The sequence below is a fragment of the Odocoileus virginianus genome, chromosome 4 (assembly GCF_023699985.2).
Source record: "Odocoileus virginianus isolate 20LAN1187 ecotype Illinois chromosome 4, Ovbor_1.2, whole genome shotgun sequence".
Classification (NCBI taxonomy): Eukaryota; Metazoa; Chordata; class Mammalia; order Artiodactyla; family Cervidae; genus Odocoileus; species Odocoileus virginianus.
Window position 1 is genome coordinate 74,414,354 of NC_069677.1, and position 20,251 is coordinate 74,434,604.

At 41.6% G+C, this 20,251-nt stretch overlaps 1 protein-coding gene across 6 annotated transcripts in view; it reads right to left on the bottom strand.

Moving 5' to 3' along the window:
• Positions 1–18,254, bottom strand: part of TMEM108 (transmembrane protein 108) — a 432,137-nt gene extending 413,883 nt beyond the window's left edge. For 5 of the 6 annotated variants that reach the window (XM_070466746.1, XM_070466740.1, XM_070466739.1 and 2 more), the window contains exons 1-2: positions 18,139–18,254; positions 12,317–12,431 (exon numbers count right to left, since the gene is read on the bottom strand). The gene's annotated coding sequence lies outside the window, so the exon portion shown is untranslated. Of the gene's footprint in view, positions 1–12,316; positions 12,432–17,847; positions 18,076–18,138 lie in introns of those variants that run through there. The other variant, XM_070466743.1, reaches the window with a different exon arrangement.
• Between the last annotated feature and the right edge of the window lie 1,997 nt (positions 18,255–20,251).

Consider the following 20,251-nt stretch of genomic DNA (forward strand, 5'->3'; position numbering starts at 1 on the left):
TGACACATTGGAAAAGATCCTGATGCTGGGAAAGATTAAGGGGAGGAGAAGGAGGTGACAGAGGGTGAAATGGTTGGATGGCATCGTTAACTCAATGGACATGAGTTTGAGCAAACTCCGCGAGACGGTGAAGCACAGGGAAGCCTGGCATCCATGGAGTCACAAAGAATTGACACGACTAAGCAACTGAGCAACAACAACAACTATATAGAACAGGGAACTCTAATCAATATTATATAATAACCAATATTGGATAAGAATTTGAAAAGAATTATTGAATCACTTTTTTGAAAAACAAGCAAGAAAAGAGACAAAATAAATGCAGTGAGACCCACAAGTATATATGAAATTGCAGCCAATGCTAATAACTAAAAAAGGAATCTCAAACCAGAAAAGCAATACTGCTGCTGCTGCTAAGTTGCTTCAGCCGTGTCCGACTCTGTGCAACCCCATAGACAGCAGCCCACCAGCCTCCGCCATCCCTGGGATTCTCCAGGCAATGACACTGGAGTGGGTTGCCATTTCCTTTGCCAATGCATGAAAGTGAAAAGTGAAAGTGAAGTCGCTCAGTCGTGTCCGACTCTTCGCAACCCCATGGACTGCAGCCAACCAGGCTCTTCCATCCGTGGGATTTTCCAGGCAAGAATTGCCTGGAAAATCTGGTGTGGGTTGCCATTGCCTTCTCTGGAAAAGCAATACAACTATTTAAATTTTTCTTACCTTGAGTAGAAAAAAAAAATTTTAAGTCTTATTTTGTCCATGATACAATAAGAAAAATGAAGAAATAAAGGAAAGAGTGAGAAGGGCCAGAAAGAGGTATGCTTTAAAAACTACAATTTATAAGACTAAAGAATGGCTTAAATCATTTGAGCAAGAGGTAGAAAACCATAATTTAAAAAGAGTGAACAAAAGAAACACTGATATGCTTTAAGCTCCACAGTCAGAAGGGCAGAACTGCCAGGACAGCATCACCATTGTTTGAGAACACCAGCAGGTTTATTCATGCTAAACATGCTATAATTGAGAATCAATATGGGGCAGAGTGTGCTTAAACGAACTCCAAGTGTTCATACAAGCAATCCTGTTAATGTCATGTTGCATTTTATTAAATGATGTTTGGAATAAAAAGCCTGTTGGTTGGGTCTGGGAAAACTTTGTTTCAAAGAGGTATAACTTCTCATGACAGCTATATAATCATACCATTGATCTTCATGATAATCTCACTATACATAAAAGGAATCAACTATGAAGATAATGAACCAGTGCTCAGGTTATGCGGAGTGACCCTAAAACTGCCTTCAATTTCTAATGTGGGAGATAAATTAGGACATTATGAAGGTCCAGGATAATTTTCACCATAACAGGTGCAGGGAGAACAGTATCCTTTTTTCCCAAAGTAACAAGTTTATTCAATCATTTTTTTTTTCATTTTCATTTATTTATTTTTATTGACGTAGACTTGATTCACAATGTTTAAGGTGTTCAGCAAAGTGATTCAGCTATATATACAGAAGTGATCCGGTGGTAAAGAATCCACCTGCAATGCAGGAGACACAGGTTTGATCCCCTGGAGGAGGAAAGGGCAACCTGCTCCAATATTCCTGTCTGGGAAATCCCATTGACAGAAGAGCCTCTTCATGGGGTCACAAAGAGTCGGATGTGAATGACCACACTAACACACATACACACATATTATTTTTTAGATTCTTTTTTATTATAGGCTATTGCAAGATACTGTACATAGTCTCCTGTGCTATACTATAAGTCCTTGTTGTTCATTTTTTTTTTACTTTTGAATTTTTTATTTTGTATTGGGGTGTAGCCAATATTGTGATCATTTCAGGGGAAAAGTGAAGGGATTCAGCCATACATATACATGTATGCATTCACTCCCAAACCTCCCTCCTATCTAAGCTGCCACATAACACTAAGCAGAGTTCCATGTGCTATGCAGTAGGTACATGTTGCTTAGCCATTTTTTTTTTCCATTTATATTTATTAGTTGGAGGCTAATTACTTTACAACATTGCAGTGGTTTTTGTCATACATTGAAATGAATTAGCCATGACCCACATCCCAGAATTTTAGAAACAAAAGCAAAAATAAACAAATGGGACCTAATGAAACTTAAAAGCTTTTGCACAACAAAGGAAACTATAAGCAAGGTGAAAAGACAGCCCTCAGATTGGGAGAAAATAATAGCAAATGAAGCAACAGGCAAAGGATTAATCTCAAAAATATACTAGCAACTCCTGCAGCTCAATTCCAGAAAAATAAATGACCCAATCAAAAAATGGGCCAAAGAACTAAACAGACATTGCTTATCCATTTTAAATATAGCAGTGTGTACACGACCATCCCAAATTCCCTAACTATCCCTTTCCCCTGGCAACCATAAGTTTTATAAGTCTGTGAGTCTCTTTCTGTTTTGTAAGTTCATTTGTACCCTTTCTTTTTACTGTTCACATATAAGGGATGTCATACAATATTTCTCCTTCTCTGTCTGACTTACTTCACTCAGTATGACACTTTCTAGGTCTATCCATGATGCTGCAAATGGCATTATTTCATTCTTTTTAATGGCTAAGTAAAATTCCACTGTATTTATATACCACATTCTCTTTATCCATTCATATGTTGATGGTCATTTAGGCTGCTCCCACGCTTTAGCAATTGTAAACAGTGCTGCCATAAACACTGGGGTGCATATATCCTTTCAGACCATGCTTTTCTCCATGCTTTTGTCCAGGAGTGGGATTGCAGGGTCATATGGTAGCTCTATTTTTAGTTTAAGGAACCTCCGTGTTGTTCTCCATAGTGGCTGTACCAATTTACGTTCCCACCAACAGTGTAGGAGGGTTCCCTTCTATTCACACCCTCTCCAGTATTTATTGTTTGTGGATTTTGTGATGATAACCATTCTGGCAGATGTGAGTTGATATCTCATTGTAGTTTTGATTTGCATTTCCCTAATGTTTAATGATGTTGAACATCTTCTCATGTGCCTGTTGGCCATCCATATGTCTTCTTTGGAGAAATATCGATTTAGGCCTCCTGTCCATTTTTGAGTGTGTTGTTTGTTTTGATGCCATTAAGTGACATAACAGCTGTTTATAAATTTTACAGACTAATCCTTTATTGATCATATCATTTGCAAATATTTTCTCCCAATCTGTGAATTGTCTTTTCATTCTGTTTATCATTTCCTTTGCTATGCAAAAGCTTTTGAATTTAAGTAGGTCCCATTTGTTTATTTTTGTTTTTCTTTTCATTATTCTGGGAGATGGATCAAAAGACCCCCAAACAGCCAAAACAATCTTGAGAAAAGAAAAATGCAGCTGGAAAAATCAGGCTGTCTGACTTCAGACTATACTACCAAGCTACATTCATCAAAACAGTATGGTACTGGCACAAAAATAGAAATATGTATCAATGGAATGGGATGGAAAGCCCAGAAATAGGCCCATGTACCTATGGCCAACTAATCTAAGACAAATGAAGCAAGACTATACAATGTTAGAAAGACAATGTCTTCAGCAAATGGTACTATGAGACTTGACACTATAAAACTCCTAGAGGAAAACATAGGCAGAACACTATGACATAAATCACAGCAACATCTTTATCTATTTTATATATAGTAGTGTGTATCTGTTAATCCCAAATTCCTAATTAATCCCCCTTCCCCACTTTCTCTTTGATAACTGTAAGTTTGTTATCTATGTTTGTGAGGCTATTTGTTTTGTAAGTTGGTTCGTTTGTACTTTTTTCTAGACTCCACATACAATATCATATGACACGTGTCTTTTCTGACTTACTTCATTCAATATGACAATCTCTAGATCCACCCACAGGGCTGCCAGTGGTATTACTTCATTCTCTTTATGGCTGAATAATATTCCACTGTATTTGTGTGTGTGTGTGTGTAGTAAAGACACTACACTGTCTTTATCCATTCATCTGTTGATGGACATTTAGGCTGTTTCCATGTCTTGGCTATTGTAAACAGTTCTGCTATGAACACTGGGGTGCATGTATCATTTCAAATTAGAAAGAAAGAAAGAAAAAGTGTTAACTGCTCAGTAACGTCCAACTCTTTACAATCCCATGGACTGTAGCCCACCAGGCTCCTCTGTCCATGGAGTTCTCCAGGCAAGAAGACTGGAGTGGGTTGCCATTCCCTTCTCCAAGGGGATCTTCCCGACCCAGGGATCAAATCTGTGTTTCTCATGTCTCCTGCACTGCAGGCGCATTCTTTACCACTGAGTCACCAGAAAAGCCCAATTAGAGTTTTTGTCTTTTCTGGATATATGCCCAGGAGTGAGATTGCTGGGTCATATAGTTACTGTATTTGTAGTTTAAAGAAGCTCCAATACTGTTTTACACAGTGTCTGCACCAATTTACATTCCCACCAATAGTGTGGGAGGGTCCCCTTTCTGTCATACCCTAGGAGCATGTATTTTCAGGTACTTACTGGTCAAGTTAGGAGTACTGGAGAAGAAACATGTGGTTACAGAAGGTGTGGCAGTTGTAGGAAGAGGATGGCTAATTAAGAAATGTGATCCAGATCAGCTGGGCAAATCTGATCAGTAACTTCGTCAGCAAGTGCACATGATAAGCCTACACAGACAGCTCTGTGCTGGGCAGTCAGAAGTGAGGACATGGTACTACATTCACAAGCATCCTATAAGGGGGCTATTTTGAGTCCCTTCTTACAAATGAGAAAATTGAGGTTGAGAGAAATTAAATATTTTTCCCAAAATCACCTTTCTAAAATCTGATAAAGACAAGATGGAAAAGCACATCTATCTAATGGGACAAAGGTTTTCAATGCTACCAAACAGATATGGTCACTGGAAAGAAAGGGCATTCTATGCACAGAATAGACAACTGGACCAAGGACCAGTCTGAGTCAGGAGCAGTTTGTGAAGAGAAAGAGTAGAAAGTCAGACAGTAAGCTGGAGTCATACTGCAGACTGTCTTTATGCCTAGTTAAGAAGCACATTGTCCTTCAGGCTGCTGGGAATCACAGGACTTTGGAAATCAAGAAAGATGTAAGAAAGGGGGTAAACAGACCAAAGGATCTAAACTAGATAACACAGTTAGTGGGAGGAGGGAAAAGATGGAAATGCATTTAGAGAAACACCAGAAGGAACAAGAAGCTGAAGTCTAGTACCACATTAACAGGGGATTTGGGGCTCTCAAATTAAAAGACACTAATTGGGGGTCTCTATTAATGTCCTATTGCTTCATGTCTGGAAAATATTTTACTAATGTCAATAATTAAAAATTTCAGAAGTGATCTAATAAGCGTTCTGGCTCAGCTGGTAAAGAATCTGCCTGCAATGTGGGAGACCTGGGTTCAATTCCTGGGTTAGGAACATCCCGTGCAGTAGGGAAAGGCTACCCATTCCTGTATTCTGGCCTGGAGAATTCCATAGACTGTATAGTCCATGAGGTTGCAAAGAGTTGGACAAGACAGAGCAACTTTCACTTTCACTTTCCAATAGAAAGGAGACAGCTTTTGACAGCAAAGGGAAGCACACATCTGTATACCTTCATCTTCGTCCAGGAAGCTTCTTTTAAAAGGGATATGCTAGTAAGAAATCATGTTTGAGGATATTACTTCAGCCATAGTTTTGTTTCCTAGAAAGGCTAAGGCCAGGATTCAACAATGGGCTCAGGAGGGAAAGGCCTGAGTAGGGTCTACTCCTTCCTGTGGCTCATGGGAAGCACAGGACACTTCACCGAAGCTGGAGGTTTCAGCCCTCCCCTCAAGCATCTGTGTCCATTTATCACACTTATCCTCCAACACTTATCTAGGGAGTGGCCTAGAGTAGGACAAAATCCCAGGATTCAGGACCTGGGGCTCTCAGGCATCTTTCAGGCATCATCTTTCATCTCTTTACACCTGAGAGAGAGCAGATGTCTTTACCATTGCTATAGAATCTTCATGTAAGGGCTGCAGATTAGTTCCTGATTCTATGAGAACAAACATAATTTTGTTTTATTTTTATAAAAAATAAATTGTATATGCAAAAATTTGACTTCATCTTTGGTTTATACTGTAAGATTAGAATTTCTTTAAAATTAAAATTGAAGATTTTAATCTGGTGATATATGGTTACTATACACAAATCTTCCTCTTCAGAAGAAATACAATCATGTATTTTAAAATGTATTGGATACAATTCTCTATTTTGCCCTTCTCGTTAAAAAAAATTCCATACAGGGGATAGGGATCTTCCCAGAGTAAGAAGAGAAACTGAAGCAAAAAATTCATCTCTGCTCCTTCGAGCAGCTGAGTGAGAAAGCTGATCCCAATCATCTTTCAGTAACAGCCTACATTCTTTCCTCAACTAGCAGTTGCAGAAGCCCCACTGAACTTCTCTATTGCCGCTTTCAACAGAAGCTGCAGCTAAGGAAATACTAACTCTCTATGTGTCACTCCCATGCTCCAGCTACTTGAGAAGAGTAAGAGCCTTAAATGAATTCAGTGAGCCACTGGGTTGTGTGTGATGTCACAGAGCACACCCTTCATAGCTGTGAGGGCCCATGAAGCCAGGACCATCATCTTACCCTATCACAGAATCATAAATAAGGACAGAGCCTTCTGCAAATATGAGGATGCACTCCCTTGTAAAGTCATATTCAAGCATTAGCTCAAGTGAAACTAGCTCTCCAAGATTGGGGGTAAATAAACAGAACACACTACAATACAAAACATTTTAAAGTCTGCCTTTAAGGTAGTAATTCCCAAATAGACACCATCTATATGGAATTTATTTCTGGAGTAATAAGCTAAATTATTTCACTTTGTCAGAACTGGAATTTTACAAACCCAGCTGTTGAATAACACTTGTCAGAGATGTCAAAATGTCTTTCAACATTTAGACAGCTACCTAGCCATTATTCCTACAAGATACATGGGTGGTTGAGAGAATCACATTTGACAGATGCAAAAAAATAAAATATCCATATGGAAAACACAACTGCTGATTTCCCAATCATCTAGCACAGCAATCTCCCTACCATTCTGCTCCGGGATGCAGCCAGTCTCCTAAAAAAATGAATTCAGGCTTTTTCATAATTGCCACTGAATGCAGAGGCTTCAAAAGTAATCTTTCAATTCTTTATTATACACATAACCCATAAACACTGTTTATGTTGATTTTAAGAGCTGAGAATTCAGTGTCCTCACACAAGAGAGGTCTCACATTCTTTTGACCCTACCACTGCTCCCTTCCAGAGAAACCACAGTCTTTATTGAGGCAAGAAGACCCAGGCCACCGCTGTGTGGACCAAGAGAGGGCATCAGTACCTCTAAGACTGCCTGGGAGAAGGAACTCTATAACCAGAGGGCTGATAGTTACTACAGAATTATCATATTCTTTTCCTTCTTGGTCCATACACAGACCATCAGTTAGGTTGTGGGGACAGGAAGACATGAGTAGAGAAGCCAAAACAGGAATCCTGAGCCATGTAAATGGTGGAGAAGTAGAATGCAGACTGATCAAGCACTGTTGGTGCAGACACATCCTGGAGTTGCAACAAATCAGGCAATAATCTTCCTGGTCCTGAGTTAGGTCCTGTCACCGTGAGGTCTGGCCACATGACGGCTCTTTCTCATCCTGAAAGACCTTCGGGATTACCCACAACTTGCCACACGTCTGACATTTGTTTTATTTTCCCATGTATCCTTACTTAAGCCTTCCATTTCTTAAGGTAACTTCAATGAGCTTCTGTTCTTGTAATCAGAGACATTTATAGATGCCCCACAGCAAGACGTCTCAAAGTGTTTTTTGTTTTTTTTTTTCTTTACTAACTATAAAACCACCTCAGATTTCCCATCTGAGAGTCTACACATAACCTCACAAATTTAGGGTTACTTTGCCCGTTTTTGTAATCACAGAGAAAGAAAATAAATGGCTGGTAAAACCCCTTTCTCTTGAATTGTCTTTAAATCTCCAATGCTGCATTTTTTCTCCCAGTAAAGAATAAAAACCAGCATGCTCTGGGAGACTCAGTTTTCTCTCCACCCTCTGTGGCACTGACAGACGTCCCCCCTGTGACTTCTGGGTTGATTTTGAGGTTTAGGGACCAAGTTTTCCACTGGCAAAACCTGATTCTTCTGGTCTCTATAGAATAATATTGGCTCCCAAAGCAGTTCCAGCACTGGGAATAGGTCAGGTCATATCAGAAATTAATGAGCCAGCCCCTCCTAGCACCTGCGCCTTCTGCAACTCTAATTACTCCCCCTTTCTAAAACCCCCCAGCGCTCTAGCAGCCAGTGATTCTCAATCAGAGGCCATATTTAGAAATACAGGGGGCTTTGTTGGTTGACTTGATGACTTGGTTAGAGTAATACAAGCATTCAATGACTAGGGATGCTCTATGTCTTATAATGGACAGCAAAGTTTCACACAATGATGAGTCATTCTATCAAAATGCTAAGAGCACCTCCTGTGAGAAACACTAAGACCCCTCCAACACCCCAAGCAGACCAAAGCAGAACAGAAACACAAAGTGAAGAGAGGAGGGCAATACGAGGATCAGCACCACACAGTCAGGAGAGACGCGGTCAGTGAAGGCCATCCAAGAGTCATCTCAGCCCAGCCATCTCCATGCCTTGTCTCCTGCAACACTACTCACAGCACGCAAACCCTCTGCTCTCATTCCTTCTACCATGCAAAACACTCTTGGGCTCAGTTAGATTTAAATTACATCTTTTAAAATATGTCTTTATTTCTACATCTTTTCATTTGTTCTAATTATGATAGTTTCAGAGCCACTAATATTGGTACTAGTGAGAGATAATATCACCTGAAAATTCTTCCATGTTGCTAAAGGGCTTAACTACTAAATATGTCCTATACTACTTTACAAACTAATTCTTTAGGGGATAACGCCTCAGAGCTTAAGCTTGTGAACTAATACCTTCTTATGAAACACTTTTCTGAGCCATGCTGGGGCTTGGAAGGAAGGAAGGTGAAAACTCTCTCACCACCTGTCCCAGACCCTGTGTGAAGCTCTAGGCAGTATCAAAAGAGACATCCTGCACAAACAAGCTTCACCACCGAGGGTCAGGGTGTGGAGACACCAAATGGAAAGAGACAGCTCAGCAGCCTGGGATTAAAGCACAAATATTTTTGAGGCAGTGCACTCAGTTATGTCAGAGAGACAGGCTCATGGCACTTTCTGTGACAGGTGCTACAGCAAGCCAAAAAGTTCAGCAAGATCCTCTCACAGACTGAAAAGTGACCCAGGATGGAGAAGTCCAAAACACAATTCTGTTTTAAATGAGGTGAGGTCTTGTTATAACAAGTACGCACACTGTCACTACAAGTATGGATTTCTGATAAATAGAGTCTTTATAGTCTAAAGCAGTGCTGTCCAACAGAACTCCTTGATGATAGCCACGCTCTGTCCACACCGTGCCTATGTCAATACGGTCTTGGTGTAAGTTTGCTGAGTGTATCTAGTAAGTACAGAGACCAACACCTCAGCAAGACTGAACTCAAACCTGCCAGGACAGTTTACATCTAATCCCTGCACTTGCTCTTCCTAAACTGAGATTTTCTAGTAAAATAACATGACTACTTCAGGCCCAAGCCAGGGTGATAGCCCTTTCCACCATTCCAGCACAGTTCTAGAAGATGAGCAGAACAACCGTGATCCCAAAACATTTTATGTATCATTCAAAGGGCATGGGTTGAAGACAACCCCTTTTCTATACTTTCAAAGGAGAGAAGAAATAGATGGAAAAGCTATAGAATAAAAACAGATTTCCCCAAACACTCTCTGGTATTTGTTGTATTACTCACAAAATCTGCTCTAGGATCCGTAGTAATTTGGGAGGATACTTTTCTTTGGGAGGGTTACTTCTTTACGTCCTTTGGTGACTTTATGTCCTAGTGACTTCCCCTCACTAGGTGGCACTAATGACAAAGACCCCACCTGCCAATGCAGAAGACTTAAGAGACTCAAGTTCAATCCCTGAGTCAGGAAAATCCCCTGAAGGAGGGCATGGCAACCCACTCCAATATTCTTGCCTGACAATCCCCATGGATAGAGGAGCTTGGTGGGCTACAGTGCATAGGGTCGGAAAGAATCAGACATGACTGAAGCAATTTAGCACTAATTATACGAGTCACTTTAAGAGATTACCTCAATCTCCCATCCCTAGTTAAAAGCAATTTCCTGGACTGCTCTTCTAAAAGCTTATTTCTCTCTCCTCCACTCTCCCATTTTTCCCTTAAAAAAAAAAAAAAAAGCCTTTATCAAGAGTATATTGTTGAAATGAACTAAATATGAAAGCTTCAAGTGAAATGAGAGTCTGGCACCATGCATCATTTCCCACACCACTGACCCTTCAAACTCCCCTCCTCCTCAGCTACTGCCTTCATAAGGATTAAGAGTGATCCCTGGGTCCTGGATATTTGAGGAGACAGGTACTTATTAGCATTTATAGAGCTCTCAAGTAATCACACAGTGCTTCATACATCCCTTCTTTAGGCTACTGACTTACAAATGCTGTGTCTATTTTACAGGTAGGGAAACTAGCATAATGAGGCTAAGTTACTGAAATGCCGTCCCAGAGAAACTCAAGAACAAAATTAAATCACCTCCAGCAGTGGCTCTCAACCAGGGGCAGTTTTTTCCCCAGAGCACATTTGGCAATGTCTGGAGACACTTTTGATTGTAATGATTGTGGTGGGGGCCGGGGGAGCTACAGGCATCCAGAGGGTACAGGCCAAGGATGTTGCTGAACATGCCTCAATGCACAGGATAGCCCACAACAAAGATTCACCAGGCTCAGCATGCCATTGGTGCTGAGGATGAGAACCCCTGATCCTCTGGCATCTCCAGCACTAGTTTCTTTGTCTCCTAATCAATAAAGAATGGCTCCCTCTGTAATCTGATCCTCATACAGCATTTACATGGAAACATACCAGTTGAGTGCTATTTCTGTCATGCTAAGCTTTTTGGCGCCACAGAGGAAAATGAGGAAAGGGGACAAAGTCTGGCTCCTTTCCTCTAATGACAAAGCTTAGCAGAGACCAGGCCCTTTCCTTAGTGACCCCCAGGAGCTGAGCTGGGGTCTGTGTCTGGATGCTCACCTAGATTCTTCAGTCATTGATGTGCCCTATAGCTCCCTGTCCTTTGCTTTGCTTATCTCTAAGCACATGCATCACCCCAGAGCTGTAATGATGCATGCTTCTGGGAATCTCCAGAGATCTACAGCTCCTAATTGTCTATTTTGTTCAGTAAATTGTACTCATTACTGAGCCACGTGAGGCACAGAAGGACATTAGCCTTACTGGGTGCCCTCTGTCTGAGCGTGGGTAATGGGGCATTATCAGCAAGGACTCCACAGTATTGAACTAAGAAGCTTAAAAACAATCCTCCATCCAGTTTCTCAGCTGAGTACTTTTTTTTTCTAAATATAACCTCCTGTCCCCCCTTTTCCTAACCATTCTTAGCTCTGCTTAGATTTGTATTAATTATTATTTTCTCTTTAGTGAGTCTGGTTTTAGTTTAAGCTCTAAAAGCCAGAGACCTCAGAAAGGATGGGATGTCCTTTTCACTCCTTCCTCTCAGCCCTCCACTGCCTCTGAGAAGGGCACACCAAATCTCCTCTTGGTCTCAAAATCTTCACGACAGATGAAAATCCAAAGAAGCTTTAGTTATAAGGCTCCCGGTGCCTACATCCATTGCACTGAGGACTGCAAACAGATGAGGAGGAAATGGGCATGTGACTTCCAGTGACACTGGATAAAATAAAATGGCATGGGCAGAACCATGTGCTTTGCTACCACTATTATCTACCAAATTGGAAATCATCAACTCTCTGGTGAGCAGTTTCCCATCTCCCAAAAAAAAAGAAGTGATTAATGCAGGAAAAGTTAAGCAAAGTGATCCATAGAAGAGTAGGGTGCTGAGAGAGGGTAATTTGTGTCAGCAGAGATAACAATATGATATAGCTACAGGAAAATAGCACTCAGGCCTAGTTCCCTTCTCAGGAAGGCCCAGCAACACCCTCACCCCCTATGTAAATCAAGCCCCATACAAACTCACTAAAAAATTCTTATGTTGAGATATTCCCATGCAGATTCTATCCCATCACCTTGACCATGGTTTTAGCTTTGTAAGTGCTGATCTTAATAGTATTTATGACCTGAATCACTAAAGGCTTTGGGAAACTTTCACAGACAGGGCACCCCACTGCACTGATGCCAAGAGGGGATCTTATCTTTCTCAGTTAAGACAAGAATAAAACCAGAACAACAATGGCAAAGAATGCTTTTGACTTACCCTGGAGTAGAGGGTGTGAGAGCCTTCAAATGCACTTACATCCTCATGACCCATCAGCTCTGTTGCCTTTCATCACTCACTTCTGCATGGTGGATCACAACCAATCGATCACCAACTACCAAAGATGAAAAATGAATGAATGAATACCTTAGGCCAGAAGATCCATAACTTCAAGTTCCAAGCCACTGTTCCTCAAATGAATTTGCTAGCATAGGCTAACTATCAGTACTTAACACATAAACCCAAACATATATAATGGTTTAAGCTCAATAAAAGCTTATTTCTTGTTCCTATATACATACTGGACAATTGAACAGTCTCCCTTAACAGCAATCCAGGCAGCCAGGCTGACAAAAGTCCTGCATCCCAAGATCTCATAGTGACCCTCTCCATTCCAGCCTACAAGGAGTATAAAATAGCAGGGAGGAACTTGCATGGGTGCTCTCTTTTTGTTTCTTTTTTCCGTAGAAATGGACCACAATACTTTTCCATTTCCACTTAGTTACACAGCCACACCTAAATCCATGGGTTGCTGGGTAGCTAATAATCAGTATCACACAAGCCTGACTCCAGCCTAACAAAGAAGATATTAGGTTTAGAGTATGGAGTTCTGGGTGAGACACTAACAGTAAATCTGACTTAGTTTCTTAATGACTCTGAGATCTGGTTTCCTCATCTGTGAAATACTCTGCTTCCCTCATTGACCTATGTGTCAATGTGAAACTCAAAAATGAGACAAAACAGCAAGCATAGCTCCTGGGTATCTTGACAAAATGCTGAGTTGCAAACTCCCAGATGTTGTTCTTTGACCACACTTGAAGTACAAAAGAGATTTTAAAAATTAGAGAATATTTTTGTATACCACAAAGTGATCTGCAGATACAAAGAATTGGCACCAACTTTGATTATACATAAAAATCCCCATTTTCAGGATACCAGGTAAAATTTCAAAGAGTCACAAGATTTCAGAACTAGAAAGAATTTCAGTGGTCACTGCTTTTCCCTCTTATTTTCCAGACAAGGAAACAAACTCAGAAGTCAACAATGTCCCTCAAATCTCATACTAACTCAGTGTGCTGGAATCAGAGTACAGAAATTGGACTTTTTCATCTGTTATTACAAAAATTCAATTGATAAGCTGCTGAAGAAGAAAAGGTAATTCTTATTCTTCTGCTAAAGTGAGAGTAAATGGCTGCTCTGGTCCAAATCTAAAAAGGTACCAGAAGGAAGCATTCAACAGCATGGACCACCATCATACTGAATATAAGGGAAGTGGGTCACAGGGCAGACCAAGTTTTTCAAGCAAATGTTCTTTGAAACAGTGATCACCACCAAACTTATATCTCCCATGTCCAAAGAGAAGCGGGTCACAGGGCAGACCAAGTTTTTCAAGCAATGACTCAGTGTGTATGTATGGAAAATAAAAATTCTTGTTTTTGCCATGGACCCAATTTAAAAACATCTGATTGGGGAATGACTCTTCTAAGGTGAAGAAAGTTTTTTTTTTTCTTCTGCAGGAAAGTTTAAAAAAACACAAGGATGTATAGTAAAGAATACTACTCAAGAACAGTCAGTGAAGAAAAGAATGAGGTGCAAAAAAGAAGTCAGACCTTGAATTTCTGCCCAACACAATACTATTCATGCTGTGGTTTAAAAACCCTACTTTAAGGAATTACTCAGAATTTTCTTGGCTCCAGCCCTGTAGACACAGCATCTTCTGTGTACTGATGGCAGGTGAAGAAATTCAGCACTGGAAAAGGCAGGACTGACATGAGGTTGGGTCCCAGTTTTCTACCATTCTCTAGTTCTGTTAGCCTGGGCAAATCACTCAGCTCTGAGGTGAAACTCTTTGTCTATAAAATGAGAAGGTCAAGCTAAACCATCCCTAAGGTTTCTCACAACTCTGAATTATTAGGATTCTCTGAGAAGAAGTATTAGTGAGATTTCTTTTTGCTCTAGGTTACAGCATGAAAATACCTTTTAGATAAGAATTTTTCAGGGGATTCAGAAATATTGACACTTTATGAGAATCAGCTGGCCATAGAATTTTGACTTAGAAAGGATTTTTTTCAAGAGACATGAATCACATCTCACCCAATTCCAGTGACTCAGGTGAGAAAACTGAGGTTCAGAAAGGCAAAGAAATGTATTTGAGGTCACATAATGAGGTAATGCTAGCAAACTGTTGAGACTACTGCTGTCCAGCGTCAGCAAGATTTTAGGATTTGGCATTGGTAATAAAAATCAGCTCATGAGTTCACTTGAAGAGAGGTGGAAATAAACTCCAGAAAGCTGAGCCATAGCGTAAGGACAGCATGAGGAAGCAGGTGATTCGGGTGATGACTCCCAGGAACAGAGTGCTATGCCTCCAGAAGGGTCAAAGCTCATACGCACAGTAACCTCACTAGCAACAGTATCACCTCCTTCAAATATATGGCTACAAAACTCATATCAAAAACAGTCAATTATTTTTTTAAAAATGAAAGAAAAGGTAGTTCAAAAGAGGGGAATAAATGAACAAACCCTGGCTAATAAGGTCAATAAAACCAAAGTTCAGGATGTGAATCACTAATAAAATCTTAAAATGGTAGAATACTTGTTAGGAATTTTTAAGTTTTAGAAGAAACTGATTCAGAATAACTTTGACCTACTATTGTGGACAGCCCTAAAGTAAGCATGAGCATTATTTTTACTAATACTCTCACCACTATCTTCAGATACATAATTATTGGATATTGATTAGGTTTAAAAGTTACATGTGTATTTCCATAGTCCCGTCCACGTGTACAGACGAGTTTTATAAGCAAAGAGGTAGACACTAGGAAGTTGTTGGGAAATTTGATTGAATCATGAATTCAACCTCATTTTCAATTAGCCAACAATATGTATGCAAGGGCTTTCAAAACCTGTACTCCAATGCTTGTCAGCTTACCCTCTGCATTTCCCACACACAGCCAGCAAAGTAATGACATCCATTCTTAACCCCCGCAACCATCATTCCTACTTTGTATCAATATTTCCGGCTTTCATAACTTTTTTTTTTTTCCTTTTTTTAAGGATTTTCTTTGGGAACTGAGACAGCCTTCCAAAATCTTCTAGACCAGAGGTTACACATCACTGGTTTGCCAGCTCGTGTTTCAGCTCCTCCAGGAATTCCCAGAGACAGCAGTGCCATCTACTGGTAGGGAGGGCATAACTTGTTTTCTGGAAGCCTGCGTTTGACATCCCTGAAAGAACGGCAGCCTAGATTTGTGTTTCTGTGAGCCTTCCTTATCTAGAGCACATTACAAGCATAACTGATGCTTACAACCGAGACACAGAAATCCACAGGAGCTCCCATCGTGAAGGGCAGGTCCTTGGGAAGCCATATAAAACCCAGCCAGTCAAGCCAGTAGAGAGGCAGCTCTGCCTTCTCAAAGCTCCAAAGGCAGAGGGTCACTGAATTAAACACCCTGGCTCTCCTCACCCTAGGGCTTCCGTATCAGATGATCTCACCTCGCTGCCACCTGTGGCAACGTTATCCCACTCTACCTTACAGCAGGAGTCCAGGGGAGGTGCTCAGACCTCTATCAACCTGACGGCTCTTAGATTTACACAGTGTGACACAGATCCTGCTCAAAGGACAATACTGCTTAGGCATGCAGGTCAGAGTCTAATCTCTCATTCACTCTTCCCTCCCTGACCCAGGGGACAGAAACGACAGAAAGGAAATGATTTTGTTGTTGCTCTGGAAGCAACATTAGTGGGCTTTTACTGAATCAGAGAATAAACCTTGTCCTGTAGGTCACTGCTTCGCTTAAGATGAACTAAGCCTGCCAATCTTTCTGCTTTCCCTTGTTTAACCTCATAAGTGTTTTTCAACCTTTCCAAAACCCTTGCCTCCCATTCACAGACTAAACATAAACACTGCATGTCCTTTGTGTAGTTTATATAACAAAAGCGACATTTTCTCTCTAAACACAAAAGCATATATCTTTTCAAACTGTATTCCCCACCCCAGCCTCAGAATTCCTTCCTCTCCCCACTGATACCAGTTAGAAACAAATCACTGACAAGTTCTAAAATTACTCTAATTTGCTTTATGTACCAATCTGTCAGGTGACAATCTATATTTTACTTTATGAGGTCATTTGTTACATTCCCAACAAGCTTTGCAATACCTTTTCTTTTACTTTTGCTCACCCCAGAAAACCACCAAAAGTTGATCTGCTACAGTTGATGTTAATTCTGATTCCCCCTAACAAATTTAAGTGTTCCTTCTTTAGTTAGTTTGAACTTGCCAAGTAAATTGATTTCCTAACACGTTTGGGCATTTCACAGGCATGCAGTGTGTCTGAGGTGTTTGAAAAAAAATCACATCGTTTCCTAAAGAAACAAAACTTTGTATGGGGAAGGTAAGAGTAATAAAAAGCCTTGGAACCCCTGTCAGGATGTCTTTGAGGAATCAGGTAGACAGATTCTTGTCCATTTCCTACCAGAATAAGTTGTAAATGAATTATAATGGAATTCCAAAATACAGTAAAATCATCCTAATGATAGTTTAAACCATTCCGTACCAAGCAAACTAACAGGTATATCTAATAAATTAACTAGTGGAAAACTGAAGGGACTTTTTATACTTTGTTATGAGCTGTACAGTATGCTCCTGCTATTTCAGGTCTAGGGAAATTGAGAAGGAAAGAGGCAGAGGATGCCTTTTGTAAAGTATGACTTCAAGGAGACATCCCCCACCCCCCAAACCTCTCTCTCTCTCTCTCTCTCACACACACACTCACACACACACACGCAGCTTTTGGCAACCAAAGGCCTTCTTTAAACATGCACTTTTGAAAGAATTAAGGAGATCTAAACGGGTGTAACCTGCCTTCCTTTCTCCCTAGCACCCATTAACATGCTAAAAATAAGTCATTACTTGATTTGGCAGCCCAGAAAAACCTCAGTTTACAGAGATAACCACCCCCCACCCTCCGCAAAATATATATATATATATATATATATATATATATATTAGGTTTTCTTGAAGGAGAATCTCCGTGTGATGGTCTGCTCTGCAGTTCACTGCAGGGATCTTCCCCCTCACAACTACCAGCCACCAGTTTCGCTGTAATTTCTCATTGTAGCCTCTCACTTAGACCTTCTCCGCCAGTGCCCAGCGGCTTTTAAATTTTTTTTTTTTTTCCCCCTTCTCTTTAGGAATCTCTTGATCCCTTCTGCAGGCTGAAAGCGATTCGGTGCAACTCTGGGGTGAGAGCTCCAGGCAGGTCGGGAGAAGCCTTCCACCGGCGCACCTGGGCTGGCCCGCGGGTCCTGCCCCCACCCCTGCTCGCACGGCTGCGCCAGGAATACGGCTTTGGTCGCCGCCGCCGCCGCCGGATTAGTTCGAGTCCCGTGGCTTGGCCAAAGTGACACTACATTTTTTTTCTTCATTCTCACATGTGACAGGTCCCACTGCATTAAAGCCATCTTCTCCCCGGCTCTAGGCCAGGTCTTGCGCCGGAGACGTCCCCGCCCCACCACCCTTCATCCTTTACCTGGGGAGGGGGACGGTACCAGCATCCCTCCGGGAGAGAAACAAAGGCGAAGGCGAGACTACCAGGTGGCAACTCCCCTCGGGTGGACACGGGACCGCGGTGAGGAGGATGGGGAGATGCATTAGCGGGCAGAAAAGGGAAACCGAGGCACCGAAGGAGACGACTGAGCCTGGGTCTGCATCCTCTCCCAAGTGAGGCTCCCCAGGCAGGCGGACCTCAGACTTCCCCCAACCCCGCTCACCCGCAATCGGCCGCGGAGGGGCAGGGAGCCCGCCCCGCGGCAGCTCTTACCTCGGGAGAAGCGCTCCCGCTCCTTCCGACGGCTCGGGGAAAGAGCCCCGCCGCTCGCGCACGCGCATTCGCGTTCTCGCCCCTCCGCGCCACCGCGCGCGCCCCTTCGACCTGGCTTTGGCCCGCCCCGGCCCTGTCCGTCAGCGTCCGCGAGAGCCAATCCACTAGCACGGGAGGGCCAGCGCAGGTCACGTGGTCTGACTAGCCAATCACCAAGCTGCCCTCGGCAGCACCCGTTCCGATGTCTCCGGGGATTCGGTTGCTACAGAGTGGATCGGGTGAGAGGCGGGTACAAAGGGCTGAGTCTCTGTTTTGGGCGCTGATTGGTGCTAGATTGATCAATTACTAGATCTATTGATATCTCAAATTCTAAATATGAACAAGAATGACCCGGGCATCTTATTAAAAAGCGAATTCTGATCCTGTAAGCCTGAGACGGGGACTTGAAATTCTGCCTAACAATCTCTAGACAGTGATGATGCTCCTGGTCTGAGGACCACGCTTTGGGTAGCCAGATTTTAAAGGCACTTGTCTAAAAATGATGGTTATAACCCCCTGCTCCATGTTATCTAGAAGTTTCAAAACCTTTTCCTTCCTCAACTGATAAAGCATTCCAGTGACTGACTGAACAAGGGGTGTTCTGGTGACGCTTGTAGTTTGGGCACAGGCTGAGGGAAGGCATGTTTGATTTGAACATCACCCATCTTTGTTCCATAGGGCAGTAACTAATTTGGTGGACGCTCCTCATTGAGAACATTAAGTCATCCTGAAGTATTGGACATGTGTGTCACTGTACTGTATTCTTGGCCAGAGAAGCAGCATAAATGGTTCCTGCTTTTTGGAAATTTGCAGTCAGTAACAGAACTACACAGGCAAACTCGGGAAGAAGCATTATAGGAATAAAATCCAGGGAGCTAATTGCTGCAGCTCCTTGGAAAATTCAGGTCAGAACTATCCAATATAAGCCAGAGAGTTTGTAATATCCTATCTTAGGAATCTTTGAAATTGCCCAGATAGACTTCTGTCAGTAATCCCAGAGTCTGGGTATCAGGAAGCCCAGTGCCTCTGTCATCTCTCAAACTTGACCTAAATCTAAGTATTTTCAGATTGGCTAGACTATTTGTTGTTCAGCATAGTCCTATTCCCCAATAGTGTACCAATGTGATTCAAAGGTCTAAGTGCTACAGTCTCCAAAACCTTCTTCCTACTTCAGGCCAGGTGGTGTGACCCTGCTTCAGCAGTTTTCTCTCACTACTCCTCAAGGTGATCAAAATGTCACTTAGAGAAAACTTCTATCCTTGTCAGTATATCTTGGGCCTCTGGCTTATCAGCCCCAGAAGTGATGCCTGCTTAATAATCTCAGCTATTGTTCACCAGTGACTCTATCAGAGATAGCATAGCACAAAACTCAGAGTTACAAGAATGCATTGAATCTAGCACAGCAATGGCTCTGGCTGCAGCAAGAATAAAGAACTGTCTAGCCAAGAAGAATATGTTTGAAAATCTCAGAGAAAGTTTATTTTGCTATCTTTAAACCAGTGGTTCTCAAGCTTGGATATACAGTAACACTTTTTTTTTTAAAATTAGAGGATAATTGCTTTACAATGTTTTGTTAGTTTCTGCCATACAACAATGTCAATCAGTCGTTAAGTATCCATATGTCCCCTCCCTCTTGAATATCCCTCCCACTGCTCTAGGTCATCACAGAGCACTGAGTTGAGCTCCGTGTGTTATATAGCAACTTCCCACTAGCTATCTGTTTTATAAATGGTAATGTAAATGTTTCAGTCCTACTCTCTCAGTTCATCCCACCTTCTCCTTCCCCTGCTGTGGCCACAAGTTTGTTCTCTATGTCTGCCCCTTTGTGCCTGCCCTGCAAATAGGTTCCTCAGTACTATTTTTCTAGATTCCATCTATATGCATTAATATATGATATTTGTTTTTCTCTTTCTGACTTATTTCACTCCGTGTAACAGACTCTAAGTTCATCCATCTCACTAGAGCTGACTCAAATTAATTCCTTTTTACAGCTAAATAATATTCCATTGTACATACCTCTACTACTTCTTCATCCATTCATCTGTCAAAATGGAAATAAAAACAAAAATAAACA